Consider the following 12,604-nt stretch of genomic DNA (forward strand, 5'->3'; position numbering starts at 1 on the left):
CCACTGCAACTAGTGCATGGGTCATGGCCATGGCCAGACTGGCCGGGGGGGTTGTTGGGCTTTTGTCACAGGCACTGAAGGGGAGGGGGCAGGTCTTATTATGGTGTTTTGGTTCAGACCTAGCATAGTTTCAAATCAGCAATCCTGCATGATCCACACACTTGTATTTACTGTTCCTGTGTTGGTGATGGTGTGACAAACTTGCCAGTGCTGCAATGCCTTCCCAGTCTTACTCTGTTCCTCTGGCCCTTGTTGTATTTGGTACTGTGTATCCAGGCACTGACATCATTACCTGCACCTCGAATGGTGATACAGCACAGTGTTCCTAGATGTGCCAAACTGCTGAGAAGTCCTGTAGTGTAGATATTCCACTCCTCCCCCAGTATTCCTGCCCCACCTACACATATGCATATGTCACGTTTGATTTCCTTTTTTTATTTATTTTTATTTTTTATTTCAGTACTGCTTTCAGATGGCACACCCTGCAAGCGGGTCCTGCTCTTCGTATGCCGAGCGTACGCTCTGGGTGTGGATGATCGACACTTGGGACTTAGAATCCAGCAACAGCACTTGGGGCTTAGCATCCGGCAACAGGCTGGAACCCAATCATAATCAATAGGAAATGACACAGAGGAAATGTAAGGCAGGAAGTCCATGACAGGAAGTTGCAGGCAGCCATTTTGTTGGTCATTCTGAGTCATCTGTGCTACAGACAGGATCCTCTGCCACCCTGCTGCTCTGTCCACCCTTACTGCCCCCAACATGGCTGGCAGTGTTGAGGAAAGGGCACCCCCCTTCAGTGAGAGGGAATTGGACATCTTATTTGAGAGGTCCTGGACAACTTGCCTCAGCTTTATGGGGGCCCGAGGAGCAGCTGAGCAATGCAGCGCACCACAGGATCTGGGAGCAGATAGTGCAGTAGTGCAGTGCCACCGGCAGACCAAGATGCCGAAAGTGCTATGAGAACTTGAAACGTTGGGCCTGACTGAGGGCCCAAGAACTGTTAGGACAGTCCTCCCAGCCTTACATCCATGGCCCTGCCTCACACCATTGTACAGGAGGGTTCTGCATTTGGCCTGGCTGACCCTCCATTCTCAACTGGAGGATTTGGAGCAGCAGAGATCTGGTAAGTACAATGCCTGCATACTTATTCTGGTAGCATGGTGTGAGTGGTGACAGAGCTGTACCAACATGTATCACATGTCACCATGTACATAATATGAGCAATTGCTGCAGCAGTCACAAGGCCAAAGCCCCATGGTTTCACCTTGGAAGCACTGACCAAAGTGCATCTTGTGACTTGTGGTGTGCTGGGCACTACAGGGGAACTAGCCATCACTCATGCATGTCTGTGAAGAAATGCAATGCCTACACCATGATTGTTGAAGCAAGGGCCTTATCACAACTGGGTGCAATCTCAAAAGGAGGGTCTATATACTGTCAAGTGTGAGGTCAAGTGGTTACATTTCTGGTGTCCGATGCTGTGTCGTGCATGCTTTTTTGGTGCCTCTTATGTCTCTTTTCACATCACACCTGCACCTGCTGCAAAAGCCATAAGGCCAAAGCCCCATGGGTTCACCGTGGAAGCACTGACCAAAGTGCATCTTGTGACTTGTGGTGTGCTGGGCACTACAGGGGAACTAGCCATCACTCATGTATTTCTGTGAAGTAATGCAATGCCTAAACCATGATTGATGAAGCAAGGGACTTATTACTGCTGTGTTTAATGTCAAAAGGAGGGTCCAAACACTGTCCAGTGTAAGGTCAAGTGGTTACATTTCTGGTGTTGGATGCTGTGTCATGCATGCCTTTGATGGGTGTATTATTAGTGTAAAGGATTGCTTCATGTATTTTGGAGTAGTGGCAGACTTTGGAATACTTGTCTCGTGCGCAATGGTTCCAGGATTTCCAAGGTTGAACTAATGCACGTCTTTACAACAGTGGCTCGTATGCATTATGCAACAGCTAGCTAACTGAGCCAACGTAGCACACATGCCAATTAGTGTGCAGCACCAACAGTCAGTCTTGAGCTGCCAAATGTGGCACATGCCATGTATAAGCATCCTCCAAAAGCATGTACTCACAGCTTAGCAAAGGTCAGAAGCAAGGGATGGTTTCTAATTGTACACTCATCAAGCATTTATGTAGAATCAGACCATGTTACACAGAAGATGATAAGCAATAGTTTTAGACTACCAAATCTGCACTTGACAGGGTGATCATAGACACATGGCTTTGGGGCAGAGAGCTCCACTCAGACTGTGTTCTATCTCCACTTGTAGACTAACTTGTGAAGATGACTAGGTAGAGAGGACAGGAAATCCTTGGCCCAAATTGCTTAGGATAATTTAAACTTCTGTCCAATCATTCACACATATGGCCCTTGTGAATCTGTCCAAGATTGTTAGATCTTGCTTAAGGTTAGACTTTGTCACTACAGTAGGGTATACCACCCACAATTTTGACAGACGTTAATGTGTGAGTTATGCCTGGACATATCAGTACTAGTAAACATTCTATTGGGAATCATGGCACTTGGAATTGGTCAATGAGATCAAAGGAGAACAAAGTCAGCATTTGCTTCTTGTACTCATATCAATCAATCAATGTATTTGTAAAGCACGCTACATACCCGTGAGGGTTTCAAGGCGCGGGGGGGGTGCTACTGCTCGAAGAGCCAGGTCTTGGGGAGTTTTCTGAAGGAAAGCAGGTCCTGGGTCTGTCTTAGGTCCAGTGGGAGGGTGTTCCAGGTCTTGGCGGCGAAGTAAGAGAACGATCTGCTGCCAGAGGATCGGTGCCCGATGCGGGAGATGAAGGCGAGGGCGAGGTTGGCGGAGTGGAGTTGCCGGGTTGGGGTGTAGAAGCTGAGTCTGCTGTTTAGGTAGGTTGGTCCGGTGTTGTGTGCTTTGTGTGCGTGGGTGAGGAGCTTGAAGGTGATCCTCTTGTTGACGGAGAGCCAGTGAAGGTCTCTTAGGTGGTGGGTGGTGTGGCTGTGGCGAGGGATGTTGAAGATGAGTCGGGCGGAGGCGTTTTGGATGCGTTGGAGGCGTTATAGGTGTTTGGATGGGATACCGGCGTAGAGGACGTTGCCGTAGTCGCGTCTGCTGCTGACGAGGGCCTGGGTTACTGTTTTTCTTGTTTCTGTTGCGATCCATTTGTAGACTCTGTGAAGCATGTAGAGGGTGTTGTAGCAGGAGGAGAAGACGGCGTTGGCCTACTTTGACATGGAAAGGGATGATTCGAGGATGAAACCGAGGTTCCATGCTCTGTCGGTGGGTGTTGGTGGGGGATCCAGCGAGGATGGCCACCATGAGTCGTCCCAGGCGGAGGGGGTGGTCCCAAGGATGAGAACTTCTGTTTTGTCCGAGTTCAGTTTTAGCCGTCTGTCTCTCATCCAGTCGGCGATGGCTTTCCGTCCCTCGTGGAGGTTGGTTTTGGCGGTGCGCGGGTCCTTGGTGAGGGAAAGGATGAGTTGGGTGTCGTCGGTGTAGGACATGATGTTGAGGTTGTGCTGGCAGGCCACTTTTGCGAGGGGGGCCATGTAGATGTTGAACAGCATCAGGCTGAGGGATGGGCACTGAGGTACGCCGCAGATGATGTTGTAGGCCTTGGATTGGAATGGGGGGAGGCGGACTCTTTGGGTTCTGCCGGCGAGCAATGATGCGGTCCATTCGAGGGCCTGGTCTTGGATTTCTGCTTCGAGGAGGCGGATTTTCAGAGTGTGGTGACAGACCGTGTTAAAGGCGGCCGATACATCTAGGAGGATGAGGGCTGCTGTTTCTACATTGTCGAGGTGGCTTCTGATGTCGTCTGTGGCGGCTAAGAGGGGAGTTTCGGTGCTGTGGTTTTGTCTGAAGCCGGACTGGGAGGGGTCGAGGATGTTGTTGTCTTCGAGGTACCGAGTTAGCTGAGTGTTGACGATTTTTTCAAATGACCTTTGCCGGGAAAGGGAGCAGGGAGATTGGACGGAGGTTTTTAGGTCCTTGGGGTCCGCCTTAGTTTTTTTGAGAAGAGCGTTGATTTCGGCGTGTTTCCAGCTTTCCGGGAATCTTGCCATGATTTGCCATGATTTGAATACCAATTAAGTAATATTCTCTCTTTCATTTCAGTGGCCAAGAAGACAAGGGAGCGGATTGGGGACTGAGGAGAGCTACCTGAGCATGACGGTGGGCACGCCCTTTATCAACTACTGAATAGGAAGAAGAGGAGGAGAGACCAGTACCATCTACAGGCAAGGGGAAGTGTGTCCACCCCGACAGACACTGAGGACAATGACCGTGTGTGGGCTGTGGATACTGTGGGGGGGCCCTGATCTGAACACATCTGGCCTGGGGCGAGGATGTTGCATCTCCCCCCAACATTGAAGAGCTTAACCAGCCAGAGCCGTTCTTAGAGCGGCAAACTACATCACCTGGGCCTGAATCTGACCCTTCCCTACAAAATGAGGCCCCCAGTCCAATGGGGCTCCCGCTACTACCCCTGCCACCAGTACCCCTCTCAGTCCCTGCCTTAGTCCCATGGGGAGCTCAGATATCCCCGTCACACCACATCCCACTTGGTCTACCTAAACTCCTCCCTCTGTTGTGACCCGTGTAGCTGTATCCTGGGAAGGGATGGTGGCCTCTGAGGGGGAGCAGGTCGGCATCTCCCGGCTCCTACAGCTGTTGTTAGATGACCAGCATAGGACCTGAGAAGAGTTGACCCTTTCCCTGGATTCAAACAATGCCACCCTCATTTCCTCGGTGCAGCCATGATAACTGCCCTGCCCTCAGTGTCCCTCCCACACCGCCGTCCATGTGTTTCCCTGTCAATTCTATCTGCTTCCCCCTACTCCTCGTACCCCACGTGTGTCTCAGCCCATGGGGTGTCAGGTCCTCCAATGGCCATCCAGAAAGAGGCCACAACAGCAGAGAATCTTATTGTCATTGAGAAGGAGGATGACCAGAATGACAATTGACTGGACATTTGATTTGGACTGGACTTTTTCTTTACCCCTGTAAATAGACTGTTTTTCCTTGATGTTTCTTGACGTGTTTTATTGATTTGGCCCAAACCCATACATGTCCCCTGCCCCTATTCCGTAAAGAGCAATATTGTATTTAGTTTCTCCCTTCCCAATGGACAATTTTTTAAAGATTACAATGATCCATATATTAAAAAAATAGAAAACTCAAAAATACTGTGTCCTGTAGTTCACTATCTGTGCTGGAACCAAAGTATGGATTTCTGCGTCTGGAGCTGGTTAGCCATGCCTTCTACATGACATTACTGTACACAGATAGTTATAGTGATGAACATGTCTACAGCCACATTGCACATTTAAACATCATCAATGTCCATCTAGATGAAACTAGTTGAAATGTGAAATATTTATTTTATTTATATAGTGCTGTGCACGCATATGTTACAGTGCTCATGAGGGATCTTGACTGAGACTTCACAGTCTTGGTGGTGAGGATGTTTATGATGTTGCACGTTTCCTGGCACACTTAGTTGCAGGTGGGTGTGGTGCCTGTCCATTGTGAGGGTCTGCCTGGACAGGGAGTGTCTGAGCCTTACCAGTGTGGGGGTCTGCCTGTACAGGGGGTGTCCGAGCCTTACCCGGGTGGGGGGTCTGTCTTGACAGGGGGTGTCTGGGCCTGTCCTGTGTGGGGGTCTGCCAGGACAGGGGGTGACTAAGCCTGTCCTGCATGGTGGTCTGCTGGGATAGGGGGTGTCTGTTCCTTTGTTGTGTGGTGGCTATGCCTGGATAGGAGATGTTTGAGCCTGTCCTTGTACTGGGGTCTGCCTGGACAGGGGGTGTCTGAGCCTGTCCATTGTGGCATCTGCCTGGACAGCAGGTGTCTGAGCATGTCCAGTGTGAGGGTCTGCCTGGACAGGGAATGTCTGAGCATCTCCAGTGTGGGGATCTGCCTGGACAGGGGGTGTCTGAACCTGACCAGTTTGGGGGGCTGCCTGGATGGGGGTGTCTGAATCTGTCCATTGTGGGGGATCTGCCTGGACAGGGGGTGTATAAGCCTGTCCAGTGTGGGGGTCTGCCTGGACAGGGGCTCTAGACGCCTGTCCAGTGTGCATCAGGGGTAGGCAATGAGTCCCGCTCCGTTGGTGGCGCTGAGTTTTTGACACTTCACTCTCCTCTTAGAGCACAGAGTTGAACCAAAAACTCCACTAGCCACTACAGCAGAGCGGAGCTCACTGCGTGCACACTATAGCCCAGTTATGGACCACAGAGCGCAAGTGCAGACAGTCATCGCTTGCGCTGTGTGGCCCATAACCGGGCTGCATTGAGCACTTGGTCTGACACTTGTCATGTCATGGCACTTGTATTGTGGCCGTAGCCAGCTTGGCTTGCTATCTGAGGGACACTCCCATCACTAGTATTTCAGATACTTTCAAAGGAAAGTTATGTGATGCTGAGTGCTGAAGGCTATTGTGAGACGAAGCCTGGAATGTGATTTTGGTTTCCGAAATTGTAACCTTCAGCAGCCATGTGTTATTTCCCCTCACAGAAGAGATAAAAGTAGCAAAAATGTGGCCAGACATTGATACTTCAAATGTAAATTTTGACAACATGAGGAGAGTAAAGGCACTATTGTTTCAAATATGTGTCGCTCTGACATCCGCTTTTTTTCACATTTTTCCAGCAATGCTAAAGAACCACCCAAAGCGACCGCAGGAGGCTCATTAAAAGAGGGAGGACCCAAGAGTACAATTCTGCCAGAAGAAGAAACTGCAACAAACATCACAGTACCTCCCACCGATGTCGTTGCTGTGGTGTCAAGTGGATCAAGGATACTTAATCCAACTTCAGAGAACCTAGCAACCAATACTTTGCTTTCGATGTAGGAGTTGATGGGCCAGATCTTAGTGGAACTTCAAGCCATAAAAGTTTCTCAGGAAGAAACTTGTAGGGAAACAAAGGGACAGTTGAATCAACTTAATACTCATTTAACTCTTCTTTCGACTAGAGTATCACAGGTGGAACAAAGGGTCTCGGATTTAGAGGACACCAATAACCAAGTGGAGACGACAACATCTCGGGTCCAATCTGAACTAGAAGATCTTCAAAATAAGCTGGACGAGATGTAAAACAGATCACGGCATTCCAACCTTAGATTTGTAGGGGTTCCGGAGGAGATGGAAGCTGGCTCATCTGTAACTAAGGTGGTGTCCTCATTCTTCCAGACAGAGCAATACCGGTAGGAGATTTATCCATCATGAGGGCCCATAGGGTACCCTTTGTGCGTCCTGTTAGTTCAAAGTATCCATATACTATTCTGGTTAATTTTGGTGACTTTATAATAAAGTAGCAAATTCTTTTTCAAGCCAGGAAAGTACGCAAGTATGACGATAGTTCTAGCTTTCGTGTGTTTTCAGACATGTCAGTGGCAGCAGCCCATCGGCGTCGGGAGTTTGTCGGACTAATTGATGATTTCAAAAGATGGAGGGCCCCGGCTGGTATAGTGCAACTAGCGAAACTGAAGGTATTGTACAAGGGTCAAGCGAAAGTCTTCCAAAATATCCAGGAAGCAAGGAACTTTTTGCAGCATGTAAAAAAGCAAGGAAATAGTTAGTGAAAGGAGAAGTCTTCATGTTTAGTACGTCAGGCCATATTTTGCATATTACGTGATGATATTTTGGTGTTTCAAGATTGTATGCTTTTCATGGTCTAATAGGAACATACATCTGTTTCTCTTCGTAAGCTAGGGCACAAGGATAGTAGATATTGACAAGAGGTGTAGGGGATTTGAAATGTACTGGTGGGGGGAAAGAGGGGGGTAGGGGGAAGTGCCAGAGATGCTCAAGGTATTTTTTTTGATTGGATGATTAGCTTTTGTATGCCGGTGTCAGTGGGGTTCCTCCGCCTTACTGCTCTTTTTGAGACCAAGGCTCTACCGGTGCCACATCAATGCACTCTAATGTTGGTTTTTTTGGGCAAAGGGAGGGAGGTGGTGCACAGTCCGATGGATTCATGAAGGTTTGGATCTGTCGGGGTAGGGAGGGGAAGGGAGGGGGAGAGTTTCACAGGGGGGAAGGGGGGTTCGAAAGGGAGTTAGAATGAAAAATGCAGGTGCTAGTCATCTAACTTAATTGCTTGCCTGAGGAAAAAACACAAGACAAAAGTTTAGTTAAACTAATAGTACGAGGATGATGGGATTTAGCAGGAAGGAATAGCATTTTGTGTAAGGATGGAATCTAAACTAAGAGTAGCCTCCTGTAATTTTAAAGGTGCCAACAACAATGTGAAATTTTGTGCTGCGCTTAGCTGGCTGGAAACAGCACAGGTTCAAGTGCTTCTTGTAGAGGAGACACATTTAAAGCTTAATACTAAGCTACCTAGACTTCCGTCATACATTGCCAGTTCTTTTTATGCTTAAGTGGATGCCGCAGCACGAGGCGTGGCAATCTTGTTCTCCAGGAGATTCATAGGGAAAATAAATAGGGTTGTTTGAGACCCACAGGCGAGATGGATAATAGTCTCCACAACAATGACAGATAAGGAGGCCCATTTTGTAAGCTATTATGGTCCGATAGAGGATGATTTAAAGCCAATGCAGACACTATATAAGCATCTTTCCCTTCTTCAAGGGTATTTTATAATAGGAGGGGACTTTAATGTTATGCCAAATACTTTGTGGGACTCATCACGTAAGAATAAAGCACAGAAGAAACCAAAAACTTCTCAATATCTGGCAAAACTGATACAAGAGTTAGGCTTAGTAGATGCGTCGCAAGCTGACCATCTGTATGTTAAAGAGTACACGTGTTATTCTAAAAGGTACAATACAGTGTCAAGAATTGATTTTATTCAGGTCTCATTTAGATTAAAATAGCACTGCACAGGAATACTCGCAAACTCTTTCTCAGACCATTCAGTTCCTTGGGTCGATTTTGATGACTTCAAGGATTTGGCTAATCAGCATCGTCGTTCACAATGGAGCCTTGATAGGTCGCTTTTGGCAGATGAAGACTGGGTAACTAACCTCAAAGTATTAGTAACTGATTTTTTGAAGATAAATAAGGGATCCGCCCGTTTTTTATATTTGGGGGGCCGTTAAGGCCTTCATACGAGGGGAGGCTATCTCCTTCAAAGCCCATCTAGATAGAACAGCTCATGAAAAGAGCTCTCAACTGCAAAATGAGCTAGAACAGGCATTAAGAAAAAAGCAACTATTTTCTAGTCCGGAGACACTACAAGCGTTGGCAAGGGCTCATGCTAATCTAAGAAATGTATTTTTGTTCTAAGGAAATACTTAATAGGCATACTAGTTATCAACGTCAATATGAAGAAAGTGAGCATGCTGGTCGATTTCTTGCTTGGTCAATCAAAAAGCGTACCAGTATTAACTTAGTAAAAGCCATCTTTGATGACGAGCAGGGTAGGATGGTCATGCATTCTAAGGAGATCCAAAAAGTATTTCTCTCACACTACGTTAAGCTATATACAGAGGAAAAACAAGTAAATAATATACAAATCCAACAATATCTAGATACAATACTTCTACCTAGGCTAGATGCGGAGGCACAGAATTTATTACTATCTCCCATTAATTCCCAAGAAGTTATTAGAGTAATAAGGGATGCTTCCAACGAGAAAGCTTCAGGTGAGGACGGCCTCCCGGCAGAAATTTACAAAATTCTAGAAGATCAAATTGCTGATATATTAACAAATTTATTTAATGCAATGCTAGAAGGATTAGAGGTTCCCTCCTAATTTTCAAGAGCAATCAATTGTGGTTAGTTTTATTTAAAAAGACAAAGATATCTTGGTATGTACGTATCTCCGAGTTTGGCAGATTTGTTTCAACTGAATCTCATGAATGTTCTAAAAAAAAATACAAGGATTGTTACTTAAATGGCAGGATACTCCTGGAAGGACTGCTTTGGTCAAAATGTTGATCCTTCGGCTACTACTATTTGTTTTTTCAAGTCTGATTCTGCAAATTTCGAATTTTTTTTTTGATAACTTAGACGTATTAATTAGACAATTTATCTGGAATCACAAGAAGCCCTGGCTCCAATTGGCTAAGTTATCTTTGTCAGTGGAAGACGGAGGGTTAGCTCTCCCCAACATGGTAGCTTATGATGAAGCAGCTGTATCTGATTGGTTGTCGAGAGTAGCGCAAAAGCCAAAATGTAATTTTTATCTCAATCAGATGATGTTAGAAATGAATATCCGTCTTTAGCGTTTTTTGAAATTCCCTCGCCTACCAAAAAGGCTCAGGTATAAATTACCAGTCATGATTCAAACAATTATATCACAGTCAATGTGATATAAAATTGATCAAATTGATAAGGCATTTTCATTCATCCGAGTAAGGGACATTGAGTGTTTAGGAGTGGAATTAAGTCAAAGCAATATACTGCAATGGGAAGAGCTGGGTTTTAAGACCTTAGAGGATTTTTTATTAGTGGATCGCTTGAAAACATGGGCACAGTGTGTAATGGGCGCAAGCGATATTCCAGAAAACTTAAAATTTTCATATTATGAAATTCAACACTCTTTGCATCTAGTGCGACAACCATTGAACTGTGCAAGTAAACTCATCGCTCAGGCCTTCTATGATAACCAACCAGGTATTGGAAAATGGTATAAACTACTCAGGATGCAGGGGCAACCAAGATAACCATCCAACTTTTGGTGCGAATAACCAATATGACAGGATGTAAGATACAGAGATACAGCATTGGAGAAAACACAACGAGGTGTCGTACACAGCACTTAGAGGGGCCAACATTAAAAAGATTACTTTATTTTCTAGGTGGTTGTTGTACTATACCCCCGCTGTAGGAAGAGGTATGCATCTTGAGACATCAGGCTCCTACCCACGTTGTCAAACTTCCCAGGGGGATTGGATGCATATGTGTTTTAGCTGTATATCTTTGGTAAGGTACTGGGAGCAGATTTTTCAGAGGTTAAGCTCCTGGATAGGCCATGTGATCACCCCTAGCCCTTTGGTTGTGCTTTGTGACATGACGCAAAATACTAATCTTTCTAATGCATCCAGACAGATGGTATTTGCAGGTACAGTGATAGCGTTATCACTTATCCTGCAGGCATGGAAATCATCAGTTCCCCCCCGACATACACACTATGGGAGGTGAAAATGGAATCTACAAGGGTTAGAGAAAAATTGTATGCTCAGTGGATAGGAGCCATGAAAAGATATCATGCGATTTGGGCCAAAATGAGTAATTCGGCGGAAGATTAGGCGGTGGGTAGGGGCAGTTGAGGAAGGAGATAAAGTAATTCAATTTTGAAAAATATGACAAATTCAATTGTATGCTATAAGTCAATATGTCTAAACATTAATGTAGGCAATGATGAAAGTTGGATTCATATATATATGTAATGCAAAGTTTCACCTTCTGAATAAATAAAAAACAAAAACAAAAAAAAGACAACACGTTTAGGATCATGAAGAGCATCCACTCCGGAGCCCACTCAGATCCCTGCCCTCACCACATCTTTAAATGGCACTGCCTTTGCTCCCAAACTCTGCTGCACCACCAATTGCTCCATTGAGTCTGCCACCTTCCCAGAAGACTAGAAGCATGCAGCTATCAACACTCTGCTGAAGAAATCCTTTGCCGACTGACCTCAAGAACTATGTTCCTCTTCCCAGTCAAAGTGATTGAAAAAGCTATCAACACCCAACTCTCTGAGTTCATTGAAAAGAAGCACATCCTGGACCTCTCCCAATCGGGCTTCAGAAGCAACCACAACCCTCGAGACTACTCTCCTTGCCGCTACAGATGATATCCACACCTTCCTCGACTGAGACAAAACTGCTGCCCTTATACTCCTGGACCTCTCAGGCACCTTTGACACCGTCTCCCACAACACCCTCTACACAAGACTCTACAATGCTCCAGAATGGGATCAATGGGATCACTCCTTCCTCACTGGCCAAACACAAAAAGTGAGACTTTTATCGTTCAACTCAGAACCCACAGAGATCAGCTGCTGAGTGCCTCATGGATCCTGTCTAAGCCCTAACCTCTTCAACATCTTTATGGCCCCCCGGCAGCCATCGTTAAAAGTCACAGACTCAACATCGTCTTGTATGCTGACGGCACCCACCTGATTCTTTCCCTCACAGATGAACTGCCTACCGCTAAGAGCAACTTCCACAACGGGATGAAAGAGTCACCACCGGGATGAAGGACTGATGACTCAAACTTAACCCAGACAAGGCTGAAGCCCTCATCCTGGTCTCCAACCCCTCTGCCTTGGACAACTCCAGGTGGCCCGCAGTGCTTGGAACCGCCAACACCCAAGGACCATGCATGTAATCTTGGTATCATCGTGGACTCCTCGCTCTCAATGAACTGCCAAATCAACGCTGTTTCTTCCTCTTGCTTCCATGCGCTCCACCTGCTTTGAAAGATCTTCAAGTGGATCCCCAGCAAATCCAGAATCCAGCAGCAGACTCGACTACGCCATCACCCAGAAACTCCTAAATAAACTACAGAAAAATCTTGATCGCTCCGCCAGACTCATCCTGAACATCCCTTACCACAGCCACATCACCAGCCACCTGAGAAACCTTCACTGGCTACCTATCAACAAAAGAATTACCTTAAAGCTCCTCACACATGT

The sequence above is a fragment of the Pleurodeles waltl genome, chromosome 7, assembly GCF_031143425.1.
Source record: "Pleurodeles waltl isolate 20211129_DDA chromosome 7, aPleWal1.hap1.20221129, whole genome shotgun sequence".
Classification (NCBI taxonomy): domain Eukaryota; kingdom Metazoa; phylum Chordata; class Amphibia; order Caudata; family Salamandridae; genus Pleurodeles; species Pleurodeles waltl.